Here is a 17,796-nt window from a genome sequence, read left to right as displayed (position 1 = left end):
AGGCTATTGTTATAGCTGACATGATGGTTGTGAGGTCTGTTTTTTTTGCCGGTGATTCCTTGGTGCTTGGTGTGGCTATTTCGCTTAGCCTTCTGTTTTTTGGAGGTGATCGACCTCTTGGTGTGGTTGGCATTGATGGGAATGTAGCCGAAGAGCTCTCGTCTGTTTGGATAGGTCTATCAAAATGTTTAGGTTGTGGTGAGAAGTGGTCGGGTTCAGGTTGGCTCACCGGTGTATGGTCTTGAATATAGGGCTGTCTAAGAGCCGTCAGAGATGCTGGTTTTAGTCGGGTGGATGGCTTTTCTTTTGACTCGTTCACATTGTCAGGTAGTGAGGAGTGTTACCTCGTCTCTTCTCCATTTAATGGCATGGATTTTTTGGGTTCGTCCACATATGTGTTTTTTTCAAGGTAGTCAGGACCTACTTTGGACGTCTCTACTTGGATCACCTTGGCAGGACGGTTGTTTGCATTGGGCGCGCAAGAAGTTTCTATGATAGTCGCGTTTAGTTTATCCCGAGTTAGCAGAGAGGGTGATGATGCAGTGTTTATTTCTGGTGTAGGTCTGCCAAGTAATGGTTGAGGAGGAGTCTTTTTCAGAGTTGTGGTTGTGACTTTCCTTGCTTTGCTCACTGGGGTTAGATCTTGGATGGCCTCCAGGATTTCGGCATCAGGAAGTTCTTGAACCTGGTCCAAATTTATTTTGCATTGTTTTTTGAAAAAGTCTTTGAGAGCACTGGATAGAAGCGGATGGGGAAGGTTTTGTTTCCCTACATCTTTTTTTCTGTGTTGTGTCATTTGGGTTTTGCGAGGAGGTTTTCTTAACTCCTCTGATGATTTTTGCAGGTGTCTTTTAGGTCCTTTTTTGGAATGTGGCGACCTTTTTGATTTTGGTGTTTTTTTAATTTGGCTGGTCAGGTCATTCAGTTGTTCTGAGGCATGAGGTTCTGTAACTGCAAGTTCAAGAAAGTCTGATCCTATGTGTCGTTGTTTTGGAAGCACTGTATGAACGTTGCTTGTGGTGGGATGGAAGGGCTCTTTGAGGGTTTGGCGACTTGCATTGCGTGTTACAGTGTTTGTTGGTAGTGCGAGCTCAGGGATTTGAAGTTTTCCCATAGTGTCTCCATTATTATTTTTTTTCTGTGCAAATAAGGAGTGGAGACCAGTATTGCTCTGCGGTTGGGATTCCACTGCTGCGTGAATTTGAGCGAGTACCAGAGCAGGTGACGGTCTCGCATTGGTTGCTATACCCCCTTGTGGGCACACCAGCGGGGCCGCTACCGGGTCTCTGTGTGGCAGTGGCTGATGGAAGGGGCTGTGCTCACAAACGATGTTAGAGGAGGGCGCCGCCTCCGGAGGCGGGTCCAGCCGGCGCTGCTCTGTGTCTGTTTCCTGGACCTGCTCTCGAGCTGGCACTCGCACACTCTCGGCCATGGGGGCCTCTCCCTCCCGTGCCAACACTGCCACCCCAAGGGCCTGGTGGGGAGGCTGGACAGGTTGGGCACAAGGCACGCCGCGCGGGGAGGAAGAGAGGATCGCCGACCTAGAAGTCACTCCTGGCGAAGATGTTACAGAAGGCAGGAGGCACTCCTTCCGATCAGCGACCCGTGGCACAGGTGAGACAGGCAGGGCGGGTGGCGAGGCGATCCAGGACATGGTGAGACCGTTGTTGGGGGCACAGAGGAGGGGCTAATTGAGTAGGTTCGAGGTGCAGAAGTGTTGGAATCCGCAAAGTCAAGTTGAGGATTGACATTAGCGGTCTCCGTGAATGGGTTCATTGGAGAGGTAAAGGGTGACCGCTGGTTAGAGTCAAAAGGATTTTCAAAGTCAAACAGTGTTTTAACTGATTTGGTTGCAGAGGTGTTAGTGCTGATGTATGTTCTTACCTCCTTCGTTTTTTTGGGCAGAGGTTTCTGTAGATTCAAGTCGAGTGCTTTGTGGTTACTCCTTAGTCTCCGATCCTCTGTGACAGGCTCTACTGGTGTTTTGAGGAGATGGGGTGAAACGGCTATGGCGGGCTCCATCCGGGTCCAGCCGCGGACTGCCGAAGACTGCTCAACCTCAGCTCAAACTCCACTCACCACTCCGCGGTGTGTGCTGGGTATATGTGGGTCCTCCCACAAGGAAAACACAGTAGAAAGACTGTAGACTGCTGAAGACGGCTCAACCTCAGCTCAAACTGCGCTCTCTGCTCCGCAGTGTTTGCTCGGTATATGTGGGTTCTCCCACAAGGAAAACACGGTAGAAAGACTGTAGACTGCCGAAGGCTGCTCAACCTCAGCTCAAACTCCGCTCCGCTATACATTTAAACACGCAAAGTTTTAGTACAACTTCAACGAAATGAGCACACATTTAACACGCAAATGAAGCCTAAACTACACAAGGTTTACAAATGAATGGGCATACAGAGATGGAGAGATTTTATGCATACAGGAATTGGACAGAGATGGGCTCATGTTTTAGTTTCCTGTAATTCTGAGGCGGGGCCCTGTTACATGTACACTTTAGTGTAGACAGGTCCCTGCTGCTGAATGTTCCTCATTTGCATGAACAAGTGCAAAATGGGAGTGGACAAAGGTGGCATACTTATTTTTACATCAACTCTTTTGCACCATGCCATGCAACTTTCTACATAGCCATGCAACTTGCTACATAGCTTGCTATGTACGCATGAAAGGTGGTGTTTACAAAGTATTCTTTAGTAGTCTGGCAGCTGTTTCTTGGTGAAAAAAGCTGGTGGACTCCATTGGAATCATTTGCATGAAAATCCATGGCAGCGCAAACGGTTGAGTATGTGTATTGCAGAGAGAAAGGGAGTAGTGGAAATGTAAGTTACATTCTGCCCCTCCTCTCTGCCATACAAATACCTGAAAATTGGGCATGACATGGATGGAATGCATAAACGAATCTAGTAGGAAACACAAAATCAGAAAGTCAGACACAACGTTTGACGCAGCCTTACTATCCAATATCCAGCATCCAGTAAAGAGGAAGATGATCACAGATTAAAGAGCTGACCGTACCATCATTCAGAATGCATTTCATTTTTGATTAACCTATGAACAAAGAACTCCATTCAGAAGCACGAATAAGAATGCATGAACGTGGAAATCCAATGAGAATTGTTGGGGGCTGCTCCGGTCCACCGGGCAGCCCCATACTCGTGTCGGGTAGCGCCCGACACCACACACTGAAGTGCGGCGATCACGCCGCGGGATGAAGGGTGGGGGTTCATCCCACCCGCTCCGGGGACACCGAAGCTCCACACAGGGGGGCAGGTCCACCTGGCCCCCTCGGCCCCAGTTCTGGGGGCACCCAGGCCGGGGTCGCATTCCCAACCCGCCTCACATGGTTGGGGACCCACTGGGACGGCGTTGCCCGGCAGGGGGACTGTCCGGACGGCGTTGCCCGCCAGGGGCACCGTCCTCAAGCTGGGCCCCGTCCTTGGGCCCAGCACACGTGGCGAGGCGCCATCCTGGCGCCAGCACAACACACACACGTGGAGTCAGGTTCACTCTTGACTGACGAGCCGGAAGCGGCTCGTTTACTTTATTAACTTGGTCACGTGGTTCCCCACATGACCACTACAACACACTTGGGCGATACCATGCCTTCCTACAGGGGAGACATGTAACACTCCTCCTTTTTCATAACAACGAAACAACAAAAAAACCACACCCCAACATAACTACTACCACTACAACCACTCTACTAATCCACCCTTTATTAACCTGGGTGAGTGCTTGTACTATTACTGAATGCCGCCATTGTTGACCCCCCTGGCACCATTTAAAGCATGGACACAATATGCAGGATCACAGCTTCACATCGCCACTTGAATGGGCCATTTTAAGCAAGTCCAGGGTCTGCAGGGTCCCAGTCTTCATGTCGATGGCTACTGAGTCCATATTAAGCAATTGCAGTTCTGCCGGAGACCAGTCCGACACCATACGTGGGCAGCCACCCATAACCGTTCAGTTCACCACTCACGGGCCGGCAAAGCCGCACCTGGGAAGGCCCAAGGGCCACCTCGGCCAAGTCCACAGTCCTAGGTGCTGCTGCCCTGGCACCAGGCCGCCCGTTCCACTCCCTCCGGGCACACATTGCTTGCCTGGGCCACACCCCTTTCCTTGGTTTGGCGGCCGTGGGTTCTTCTCTCCGCTCTTCAATCTCCCGACTTGCGAGTGGGGGAGGGGCAGCCACCTCACCCCCGCCGCCTTTGCGGGCCGACCTGAAGGGCCTACCTCAGCCATTTGCCAGACCCCTTGTGCGGCGAGGGGCACCCCCCTCTCATCGCGGCTGGTGCCGCACAGTTCTCTCCCCCTGGGGCCACGGCACCTCCTCATTGCCTTCACAGACCCAGTCGGATCTGGGCCCGCATCCTCATTTCTTATTCTTCCGTGCGGCGATGTATGCCGCTCTCTGTGGCTGCGGCCGCCTCCATGGTGGGGAGAGGCAAAGCAACCTCGCTGCGCGGCTCCAGCAGCTCCCACTACAGTTCAGCCACTGTTGTCGGCCGAAATTCAGGCGAGGGGCAGGCAGCTCTCCTGCCTGCTCCTCGTGGCGAGCGCCCCAATGTTCTTGCGGGCCCAGTTGTTATTGGGCCCGCCTCCTTTCTTTTCTTGCGGCCGAGGCTACAGGGGATGCCTCCCCCCAGGCGAGAGGGGGGGGTTCACCCTCCGAATGTGCGGCAGACGCCGCACCCCAGATCTCCTCCCCAGCGGTGGGGGATGCAGCACTATCCTCGCTGCCTCTGCGGGCCCCGTTAGAGTTGGGCCTGCCCTTTTCTTTTTGTTGTGCGCCGCGCACCGCCGGTGTTCCTTCCCGCGGCTCGTGGGTGGGGGAGGGGCAGCGCCTCTGCCGGCATGTTCTCGGCGGGGGAAGAGGCAGCCCTGCGTTCTTTACTGCGGCGCGGGCCGCACACTCCTCCCCCCTCCGTTCCCTTGGCGGGGCACACCGACACACGCGGCCGATGCCGTGGACACTCTCTCCCCCGCAGGGGAAACACCTCATCCCTGCTCCTGATGGTGGGGGAAGATCCTCTTCCTCTTTGGCGGGCCCTGTCGGAGATGGGCCCGCCTCCGTCCATGCGGCACAGCCGCCGACCTGTTCCGTCTCCCTCGGGGGACGGGGCGGGCAGCTTGCCAGCCTTCTTTTGCGCGGGCCCAGCTGGTGTCGGGCCCGCCATCCTATGTTTGCCGCTCCTCCCCTCCGCGGCTTGCGGGTGGGGGAGGGGCAGCACCTCCTCTGTGGCCGACGCCGCAGAAACTTCTCTCCCCCACAGGGATACGGGGGAAAACCGCCTCCGCTCCTCCACGTCGCGGGCCCAGATGGAGATGGGCCCGCACCATATCTTCTTCGGGGCACACGGGGCCCCACGCCTCGTCGCCATTGTTGGGGGCTGCTCCGGTCCACCGGGGAGCCCCATACTCGTGTCGGGTAGCGCCCGACACCACACACTGAAGTGCGGCGATCACGCCGCGGGATGAAGGGTGGGGTTTCATCCCTCCCGCTCCGGGGACACCGAAGCTCCACACAGGGGGGCAGGTCCACCTGGCCCCATCGGCCCCGGCTCTGGGGGCACCCAGGCCGGGGTCGCATTCCCAACCCGCCTCACATGGTTGGGGACCCACTGGGATGGCGTTGCCTGGCAGGGGCACCGTCTGGACGGCGTTGCCCGGCAGGGGCACCGTCCTCAAGCTGGGCCCCGTCCTTGGGCCCAGCACACGTGGCGAGGCGCCATCCTGGCACCAGCACAACACACACACGCGGAGTCAGGTTCACTCTTGACTGACGAGCCGGAAGCAGCTTGTTTACTTTATTAACTTGGTCGTCACGTGGTTCCCCACGTGACCACTACAACACACTTGGGCGATACCATGCCTCCCTACAGGGGAGACATGTAACAAGAATGGGCCATCAACGTCGGGTAGTTTGGGCTGTGAAGTGATCACAAAGTATTATTTAGCAAATGTAGAATTAATGATGGATTGCAATAAAGTCCCCTGCTTTGTTCTGATGGCAGAGGAGAGTTACAGAGAGTGCGACTTTGGACAACGCTTGGCGTGTTTGGCTTGGTGAGGTAGAGGTCTCAGCTCCCGGCTCGGGTTATTTGGAAACTGGTGCGATGGCTCTTTGGCATCCGGGGACTCTGTCCCTGAGAGTAACTGCACCACTGTTTGTGGGAAAAGTGGACCAGAGCCAAATCTGCTTTGTGCTGCTTTTTGTTATTGTGGCTGGCTTTGAAGGAGGATCAGATCAGAGGATGCCGAAGCTTCAGCTTACTGCATACAATCTATCGAAGATACAAAGGGATATCTTAATGGCAATCGGGAGAAGTGAAAACTTGTTTATTGTTCGGAAGGAGCCAGCTGCATCACAAACCTTGCAAGAGTCCTTCCTTCCTTCCTTCCTTCCTTCCTTCCTTCCTTCCTTCCTTCCTTCCTTCCTTCCTTCCTTCCTTCCTTCCTTCCTTCCTTCCTTCCTTCCTTCCTTCCTTCCTTCCTTCCTTCCTTCCTTCCTTCCTTCCTTCCTTCCTTCCCTCCCTCCCTCTTTCCCTCCCTCCCTCCCTCCGTCCGTCCCTCCCTCCCTCCCTTCCTTCCTTTCTTCCCTCCCTCCCTTCCTTCCTTCCTTCCTTCCTTCCGCTCCACCCCACACTCATCAACAGTTGCTCACAACACAAATGGCATGCAGCGCATTACAACTTCTTCCCCCAAAAACGTAATATCATGGACACAGATGATTTCTCAAGGGTGTCCCCACCCCCAGCAGGGTGGAACACTGAAGGAAGTTATTAACATCATTGATAAGGTTACGGCACATGTACCCTGCATCAGACGAGATATCTCAGCCCTGCAACCCGTCACTTGACTATAGATGCATCTTCTCAGCAGCGGGGTCCAACAGGAAATCAGCAGGATATGCTTAGTTTACCATCAAGCCTGTCTATTGCATCTCTTGGGCTTTTTGCAGATCACCACTCAGCCAATCTAAATGGGCTTGACATTTAACCCCAACTGAAAAGGGCTTCGATTCAATGTACCAATCTTTCCATATGGGTGCCAATTCCATCACTGCCTTGAACGTTGTACTAAATACTTTTATACGACTGTATAACACCAATTCAGAATTAGAAGATAATCAGTTAATCCTAAACTCCATGAATTTCAAGACATCCTTATTAGAGGGGTTTATTCTGACAGGATCATTTTAGGTAGAGTTCTCCAAAAACCTCAAGTTTTCAATTGTCACATGATCATCGTGATGTTAGGGTCAATAATGACCTTGTTTGCTGCAGGGTCTTTGTGGAGACAATTGAATATGCAGAGGAACAGGTGGTGTTGCTTGACCCAGCTGCAGTACCCAAGTAATCGACCCGGCAAATAGACCCTGCTCTCATTTCATCACAAAAAGAAGGGGAAATAAATGTCAACATGTCAAAAAATGGGCCTACCAGAAAGAACAGGGAATCCCACAAATAACTAAGAAACATGAAAAAGGTTCTTCAGGCAGAACCTCTCGAGATCCAGTTGTCCTACGTTGATACAAAACAAGATTCTTTACTGGATCCCACTACTAAAAAGGGAAAAGAAAAAAGCTTGTAACAAGAAATCACAAAACACAAGCAATCATAAAACTATAACTAAAACGGTTAAACATGGATCAATATTTTCCTTCTTACAGATTTCAAATAAAAATATAGAAGCAGTACAACCTGTGTTAGGGAGAATTCTCCAGAATGGCTATTTTTCCTTACCTACTGAGTCCCTCAGCAGCGTTGCTGGATTTCTAGGATTCTTTTTTTTCACCTGGTAAGAGTGTGAGCCTTTTTTCCCACTCTTACATGTATTTTGCTGTGTGTGTTTAACATTTTCTCGTGTTCATAGACTGTGGAGTTTCACATACTCCATAGGTATCATCTGTTTACTGTGTGTTACACAGCACCTTCAGTGCAGTGACACAGGGTTGTCTTTTTGACTTCCCAACTCTGACTCCATTTTCTGGGACTGACTACTGTCTCCCAGAACATGTAAAGTTGCCATTGACTTTATTAGTCTCTTTTAAAATTCACAGACCCAGTATAAACTATTTTAAATAGAGTGCTGGAAAGGGTTAATATGTATCCCTTTTTGTCTGTTTCTCTTGGAGCATTGTTTCACTCCCTTTTCATTAAGACTTGGCTGGTGGCAGTGGTAACTACCCTATTTTTCCTACCGTGGTTATTTTAGCATAGCCTTGGTGTTGTTTTAGGCTATCTTGGTAGCCTCAACCTTATTTCCGCTAGATCATATATGTTTTTATACAGTTCCGGCTGGGTTTAGTCACCATTTCTTTTTGTAACAGTCTTTCTCGTGTTTTACTCTGCGCGCCAAAATTGGTTTGGTTCCTTTGTTCACCTTCTTTCGCGGGCGTCTGCACAGAAGCCGAACATAGCCACCTGTATGTCTCGGGGGGACAGGATGTGAGGGAGGGGTTTAGGACTCCGTGCACAAGATCTTCTTGGAGATCCATGTCACACTCTGATATGATTGGCTGTGGTGACTGTCCGGGCGGACCAGCTACCCTGCTGTGTGATTGACAGCCAGACTGTGTGAATGGGGGAAAACAGCATAAAAAGCCGGTCTCTGGGGCTGGAAAGGAAGAGTCGCCACTGGACCAAGAGAAACAAAGAGGAGCTGGCAGAAGAGGACCCCTACCATTATTGAACCTCCTGGTGAAGCCCTGCTGCAGGTCCGAATCTTCATACTCCAACAACAGGGAAGATCTGCAGGGAATCTTCACCCCTTGAGCTGGTGGAAAAAAACAGTTTACCAATCTTCTCACCAGGCCTCCCCTCTCTGGTAGAATTTGCTGTACAGAGCTACAGTGAACCGGATAGCCAGGAGGAACGGACCCTGCTTGCATTTTATGGAATACACCTTTTATTCGTTGCTTTGCTCTGCTGCTGGTTTCTTCCCTGGACAGCGCAGGACCCTCCAGTCTTCCTACTTGTGTCAGTCTGACAGTCGCTGCCAGGAACATCCGCCTCAGCAAAAGCCTTCTTCTCCATTTAAGGTACTGTTCAAATCTGGTTGTTCGTTTCGTCCAGCTGCGGTGAAAGTGTGGGAAACCTTTTGCCAATCTGAGAGCTTGTCCTTCTCCATTCTTTAAACTAACTGTTCTGCTGACCAACTTCGTCCTGAACTCTTGGCAAAGACTTCACTGCAAACTACCCTGAACTGCGTGATCTTGAGCAAAGACTTTGGTCCATTGACTTTGGTCCAGGCTCCTTTAATTTTATTTCCTCACTGTAGTTCCTTTTTCTAGATTGCCATGCTTACTTACTTGTTGGTGCTGCTCAATTCTTGTCTAACTTTGTCTTTCCCTCCCTTTAAAATTGCGGGAGTGCCATTTTGGTCACACTTCTTTTTGAGCCTAACTTGTCCAGAATCTATTGGTGTGGTGTAGTGTATTAAGAGTGTGATTTTTCAACTGCTTTACTTTAGTGAAATGTTTTACAACTGATGTGCAAATAAATGTATACTCTTTTACTCAGAAACCTTGAGTCAGTGTTTGTTTGAATCATAGTAATTGCTGTCCTTTGTGTAACTATAGATACAGCTCACTCACTCTTGAGATTAGTCTGGCTGCTCAGCCAACGCTACCACTTACTTTCTATCTATCTATCTATCTATCTATCTATCTATCTATCTATCTATCTATCTATCTATCTATCTATCTATCTATGTTCTTATATTGCACCACTAACCCTAAGGCCTCAGGGTGAACACAGGAGAGGGAAAAGAAGAGACTGACAACAGAAAACAGGGAATTAGAGGAGGGCAAGATGGTAGTGGGCAGAGCTCACCCTACAAGGAAAAAGAGGAGTCATAAGATGTTATACAGATATGACACAGTGGGGATAATATCAGTAGCAAATGGAGAGAAGACATTACCCATGGCCTATATCAAACAGGAGGGGTTTCAGTTGTTTCTTAAAAACGGTTACTGAACTGATATTGGCCAGATGTTTTGGCATGGAATTCCATAGGGTAGGGACCCAGGAGTTAAAACTTGCTCGTCCAAACCCCTTCAAAATAGACAATGGTTGGATCAGAGAGATATTGCCATTTGATCGTAATAAATGACCAACAGTTTTCTTTTTTAACCTGGTCTTAAGGTATGACCCGGCCTTGCCATGCAGGCATTTATGCACAATGGATAGCCCATTATGATGCAGCCGTAGTTGAACAGGCAGCCAGTGCAGACTGTGCCTAGCTTCGGAGACAAGCATACTACGCCCAAGTCCAAGCACAGCTCGCACTGTGCTGTTCTGGATCACCTGTAATGTTCTAAGATTGGCCAGGGATGTACCAATCAGAAGACTATTGCAGTAATCCAGCTTGCAGTTTACGATTGCAGCCCATATTAATGCAATATTTTCTCTGGATAGATAGGGCTGAATCTGCCATAGGAGTTGAATGTAAAAATAGCATGAAGACTTAAGGTGATTAGTCTGCCGAGTGAAAGACAGCTGAGGGTAAAAAAAAAAAACAAGAGTTTTTAGGTTTTTTGATACGTAAATAACGTTCTGACCAATCAGGAAGTTGTCATATTTCACATCCAGCTTCTTTTCCCGCTGCTGAGTGCCCAAAATGAGCAACTCAGTTTTGGCATTATTAAGGGCCAAAGAGTTCAAGGCCATCCAATTCTGAATTTCCGCAAAGATGTGATTGATACGCTCTAGATCTTTTTGATACTCACCAGTGAGTTTGATGACAATCAGCGTATCATCAGCATGATTGGCAAAATACATGCCCAAGACCAACAGAAGACCACAGAGAAGACGTGGTTAAATATTAAAGAGCAGGGGTGATAGACACGACCCCTGAGGAACACCACGTAATAGGGTAGAGGCAATGGAAAAGGCATTGTCCTTGGTTACTCTCATATTTCGTGGGCCTAGAAAAGATTTAAACCAGGTTGTTGCTTCTTTGGTACATTTGCCAACTGACATTAACCTGTCCGCCAAAAGTTGGTGATCAACAAGATCAAATTCAGCAGACAGATCCAAAAGCAGTAGCAAAGCCGTATTACCCTCATCGACTATGCCGGCAATATAAGTTTTTAAATCCAGCAATGCCGTCTCGTGATTGGGCCGAAATCCAGACTTTTGTGTAGCTAGTATATCTTGTTCTTCAACAAACATCTGATATTGACTATAGGCAATTTATCCAAAATCATCAGGATGAAAGGAGCATTTGTGATCGGCCGATAATTACCAGCCTCTGCTGGATCTAGATTGTCCTTCTTAAGCAAGGGTGTAACCCACGCTTCCTTTATTTTTTCAGGTACGAATGACTCATGGAAAGACCGATTAATAAATGTGGTCACCCATGGGGCGAGGATAATAATGTATTCTTTAAATAGTGTAACAGGAAATACATCCCCTTTGCACGAGGTAGGTTTAAGCTTAGACACTATCTCAATAACATCTTCTGCAGAGACTGAGATGAAGGAAAAGACAGAAGAATCCTTGACAGGTTCAATGTTATCGAGTAAAGGGATTGTATGATTGGAGATGAGTTTGACCTGGGCGTTAATATTATTTTGATGAGTGGAGGTTTCATTAATGAAACTATTATGGAAATCTTGACACCACAGGCTATCCGCATGAAGTACAGTAGTTGTGTAACAGCCCTTCAATTCATGAAGGATGGAAAAAAGCTCCTTTGAGCTTGATTTAGCTTTAGAGATCCGAGAATTCAGATGTAGTTCTTTAGTGAGAAGAATAAGAGTGTTGTAATGTCTGACGGCAAGCCTATATAAAGTAAGACCTGTCTCAGTCGGGTGCTTTCGCCATGATCGTTCTAGCTGACTTTTTTTGCACGAGCTTCAGTTATCTCAGCTGAAAAAGGGACATAAAATGGATAATTTCCCTTTTATACAGAGGGTTTAAAAGGGCGAGTGCATCAAATGCTACATCAACTGCAGATCTTATATTGGATACAAAGGCTTCAAGAGACATTGGTTCTTCAAGTGATGGCAGAAAAGGGAGACCTGCATCACGAAAAACATCTTGTGTGATTTTACGTACATTCCTAGTCATACAAGGTATCAGTGACTGTTTGTCAATACCGACAGTATTGTGGTGATCTATCTCAAAGCATATTAAATGATAATCTGACCAAATGCACTTATCCACTACAATATTAGTGATGGGAAGGTTTTTAAATAAGATCCAGTCAAATGTATTACCACCTATATGAGTGGGAACCTTAATATGCTGAGGAAAAAATAGAGAAGATAAAGACTCGGTGAAGGAAATAGAGGTTCCATCCGATGAGTCGTTTGCCCATAGACTGATGTCTCCTATGATAATGGTAGGAGAGCATGATTTACAGGCATTGCCAATAAAAGCCAATAGTTGTTCTTCAAAAAGAGGTGTGCTAATGGGAGGTTTATAAAACAGCAATATATTAAAAGAAGATGTTGGGGCAAGACCAAGTTTAAGGAGACGCACCATGCTCTGATCCAGTACCGGTTTGCCTGATTCATGCAATTTAAGGGTAGATCAATATATGAGAGCCACTCCTCCACCCTGTTTTTCCTGTCTATTTGAATAGAAAAACAGATAACCAGGTGGGGTAGCCATTTGAAGGGAATGAATAGCTGAATCATGTACTCAAGTTTCTGTTAAAGCACAGATATCCACTTGGGTTTGTACTATGAGATCAGCCACCTCTTGGCAGTGCTTGACCAGTGAACGTGTGTTCAGTAGCAAGTACTTTACTATTTTGTCCTTAGATGTGATTTTAGTCAAAGTGTTGGAAACCACACATGTAATGGAGTCCAATGGCAGACCCTGCTTATGTTGACCAGAGATAAGATTTTCTGATGTGGGGGATGCAGTAATAGGTTTAGGAACAATTAGAGGGGTTGCAATGGCATTCTCGTGTACTACCGAGTGCAGCCTGGTTCTCCGATTCCGTGAGATGGTTGTTACAAGATCACACTGAGATGTCATATTTAGCTAAGAATCAAATTTAAAAGAACAAAATTGTGGTGAAGATAATGATAGGCACAGGTACTCACAGCCATGAACCGCCACAAACCGTCCCAGACGGGCTGGAACTGACGCGCCTGACGTGTCAAGAAGAACGGTAAGAAACCACAAATCCGAAGGGAGTTGTAGTCCTAGCACTCTGCGGTCCAGCAAGTAGTGCACAGTGGAGTCCCCTGATTCAAAAGATTACTGAAGTGGTAAAGTTTTACTTTTTAAAGAAAGCCGCGCAATTTTAAAAGTGAATTCAAGAAATGTTTTACTATAAAACGCTAAATAATGCTAGCCTTTACTGTGTAGTACAGGCTTGTACCAAAGGTGAATTTGTACTGTCACTTGTAGTCCTAATTGTGTGCTTTGTTCCCAAAGGGTACTGCATATAATTCTGCCTATCAACTTGACATTAACTTTTCATTGTTGGATCTCTCTATCCAGCACTTACCACCGGATGAAAATGCTCAGGTCGACTTAGTCGTAGGTTCCTATGAAGCAGATGCTTAGAAAAAGGCTCTGAACTCTAAGGTCTGGCTCCTCTGCTACACCGAAAACACCTCATCTGAACATTATATTCAGGTTCCATTCTCTGGCCATTCTTTGGGTTTAAAATAATTCTTCCTCAAGCTACAACTGTTATTTTCAATAGAGTTAATATTTTATCTCTCTTCCATGACATACAAAAAAACTGTGCTGTATCCATTCGGGAATATTGAGTTGGTTGAATTTAATGATGTGAATAGAACTGACCGTGTAGGGGCGTGGCTTGGAGCTGATACTCGCAGGATGGCTCTGTGAATGCTTCTGTCAGGAGCACAAAAACGAGGCCCTAAAATCCAGCAAAACTGCTGAACTCTGCCCCACCAATGTTCTGAGGCAGTCATGAGGAGTGGGTGCCCCTGGTGATGGATGTTTGCTGGTGATGGTGCAGTGGATCTTATCCTTTGGCAAGGATTCTCTCACCTCCGAAGAGTCCAACATGGTGGACGCTGTTTTGAGGATCCACACGAATGGTGCCTGTGTTGGCCTCTGATCATGGTGGTCCTTGCCCCAATGTGTCCTGGCGAGACGGCCCTCGTGGTGTGCCTGCCCAGGGCAGGATCCTTGGAGTGGTCTGCATTGCTTGGGTGTGATGGCGCCCTCCATCTCTGTGACTCCCACTCTTGGAGCCAAGTTGGGACTTTCTCTGAGTCCCTAAGGACCTCTGAGCCCTGGAGGTTCCTTCTCTGGGAGATTGTTGGTCTCCTACACCATGCAGATTCAAGCTGGCACCGCTGGCTGTTCGGCCCTTATTCCTTTCCTGAGTGGAAACCCCTCGAGCCTGGTGGTGTTCTCACCCCTTGGTGGCTGCTATCTTCCTGGCCCCTGCCACCTGCCACTTGGACCACGTTCCTCTGGCTGCATCACTGGTCCTGCTCCTCCCACCTGCTTGTTCCACTACTGGCTCTGAGGCGTCTGCATCCTGGTGGTTCATGCTTTTCTGGGGTCTGCTGCATGTTTTGGGGAGGTGTACATGTCTGTATACTTGTCTCCTTGGTGACCCACTAGTGGGTTCTGATGGACTGGCCTGGGGAGCCCTACACCATGCAACTGATAGCTTGAGCTGGGCTCTGGCCTTCATTTTGCCATTTACTCTGAACAGCACCTTGTCACAAAGGCTGTCACTATGGCAAAGACACACACAATATCTAAGCAATCAGATATTGCTTCCCTAAGCACCATTGAATGATCCCAGTTAGGGGAGTAGGTTGAAGCCTTGGTTCATGCCAATAAATCAGCAATGCCCCCCCTGCCCTCAATCTACAATGACATCAGAGACCCAGGACCTTTTAGTGGCAATGACAATTGATTACCAAAAAGGTACTGGTGAGCTCCTGCAGATATCACTGCCTTTGATAGACGTTTCGTGCAGGTGGAGGGCAGAACCACAGAAGTTGAAACTACGCTATGTGATCAGAGTGAAACTATGTGTGCTTCTGTCAAGACACAGGGAGACCATGCTGGGGAGAGTAACTTTGTTGCTCAATTTTCAGGTACAGGACTACAGGTATTAGTTTAGTACATTTAAGTAGAAGACATCCACCATCACCCTTGCACCTAGGCAGATCCATTCCAACTGACACGCAGAAAACACTCAAACACAAACACTCACTCAACCTTCCAGAGGCAGGCATTTGGAAAACAAACAAGCTCACAGCACAGGAATAGGAGAGAAGGCAAGACACAACACACCACCCTCCTTATAACAAAACAAGAGAAAGGACACGGAATGGAGGAGCAACAGGACCATGCTGAATTCCAACCAACAAGGCTCAATATCCTTCACTCCATTCCTCACTCAGAACACACAGAAAACTCCAAACCCTCACAACGTCTTGCATGACAAAGCACAAGAAAACCAACACTCATCAAACCACTCAACAGTCCTTCCATGTGGACAACAACAAACTAAACAGGGAGCACACCCAAAACACTCTGAGCACAAATGGACTCCATTGTCCTTCTTCCTTCACCATTCCATTAACAATGTGGTGCACTGCAATGAATAGCACACTCCCACAAACTAAAACTGCCAACACACCAAAGTGGTGCACCAAATGCACACTAGGACTGACTTTCCACACCCGCAAACCAAGGACAAACATGCCCTACAAAAAATAAAGCTAAATTACTCAAATCGGGGTATGGGGCACCCACCACCAACATGCACATGGACGGATGTAGAACAACCCCACAAGGGCACCGGGTGTCCATCCCCAAAATCCCAAATGCACAGGTGTGAAACCCCCCAGTAACAATACCTACTATATCTCTAAAATGCCAGGATGTCCCACACCCCACCACCATTGCAACTGACATGGGTCCACCAAACCCCAAAATGTGCTGAGTGACCATCACCCCAGGACGGCCCATAATCAGATCCAGACTCACACTACTGGACACTGCACTACACACACATTCAGATCAAGGCTTGGCTAGCGGACACTGCACTGCACACACACATACACCCTACTAATGGGCAGCCTCAAACCTAACTAGTGGTTTACTAGTCCACCAGCTAGGTTTACAAAGCAAGATAACCACACAACACAAAATGAAGTAAATGAGTACACCAAAGACATGGCAAGTTAAGAGAATCCTACTCTTAATAAGTCCAAGCTTTGAGCTAACAAAGTCCAATATATTGTTGGTCATGTGGAGGTAAAAGTTAACATAAAACAAAACTATATATATATATATATATATATATATATATATATATATATATATATATATATATATATATATATATATATATATATATATATATATATATATTTATTCAGTAAAAAATACTTTATATAAGGGACATTATGGTTAAGTTGCGCAACTTAAAAACCTATTAAATTCACTAAAAAAAACATTGTTACCGGGACATTATGGTTCAACGTAAAACCGAAAACCCTTGAAATTTGCCAGTTATGGTAGCTAAGCAACCATAACTCGCACCACCACCGTACACTGCTAAGACTAACACCCAGGACATCAAACATGACATCACAAAGGTTTTTTGGTTTTACGTTGAACCATAACAACGTTTTTTTATTGAATGTAATAGGTTTTATGTAGCGCAACTTACCTATAATGTCCCTTTAACAACGTTTTTTACTAAAGGTCATTGGTTTCTAGTAGTGGCACGTAACCTTAATGTGAAGTAACATCTGACTTCATTACACACCTTGCGGAGAATGCCACATGACCAGAACCGGCCTTAGGGTGGGGGGCGAGCTGGCAGACCGGCCGGGGTGCCACGTTCCCCAGAACGCCACTGGCTACCCGCCACGCCAACTCGGGGGACTCTTTCAAGTGCTCCGTGAAGCTGGCGTAGCAGCAGAAGGCGCAGCAGGCGGGCGCATTCAATGTCAATCGGCGGCTAAGCACCCGATTGACACCAAATGCGCCCCTCTGCCACAGGCGCTGTAAACAAGAAAAGGGACCGTTATCCCCACGCCAACTTAGGGGTGTCTTTCAATGGCTCCCCTGAGCTGGCATAGTGGCGGCATGTGCCTCATTGTTGGTCAATGCGTCTGCGGCAGCGGGGCGCATTTAGAAACAAAAATCGGGTGCTAATGCACCCTATTAATAGAATTATCTCCTTGCCGCAGCGAGGTGATTTAAACAATATATATATATTATATATACATATATATATATATATATATACACTCCATACCCACAGCCCCTGTTGACCAGGGGCGCACAGGGAGGGGGGGCGTCAATTCACCTAGGGCGCTGCTGACCCTAAGGCCGGCCCAGTACATGACCATATACTGGTGCAGAGCACGGTGACGTGTCCGAGAATCCATACACATACACATTTAACAATAAGATCAATCCGCATGTACAGTGTGGAAGTACATTTTTTACTGATGTAGGAACTGCCACCTTGAACATTTCCCTTGCACAGCTCCAACACCTATTCGAAGTGAGCCATTAACAAAGTAGCACACAGTATATACTTTTAGCAAAAATACTATTTATCTGAAAACGACATGATCTAAGGCCATCCCTCCTCCCCAAAATACAGCAGCACTGCTGTAATGATGGAGCATGAGAAACATTGCCCCTACCTTAGAAAGAACACACACACTACATTTTCCCCCATCCGCTTAGCCCCCCATATTACTGTTTGGTGCCTCTTTGCTCATTTCTGTCTGCAACTTTCCTTCTTAGCTGTCCTTCCAAAAGAAAACATCTGTAACCAAATTAAATGTTCCTGTAA

Source organism: Ambystoma mexicanum, chromosome 3q, assembly GCF_040938575.1.
Source record: "Ambystoma mexicanum isolate Mex_15411 chromosome 3q, UKY_AmexF1_1, whole genome shotgun sequence".
Classification (NCBI taxonomy): Eukaryota; Metazoa; Chordata; class Amphibia; order Caudata; family Ambystomatidae; genus Ambystoma; species Ambystoma mexicanum.
This window is presented reverse-complemented; position numbering follows the sequence as displayed.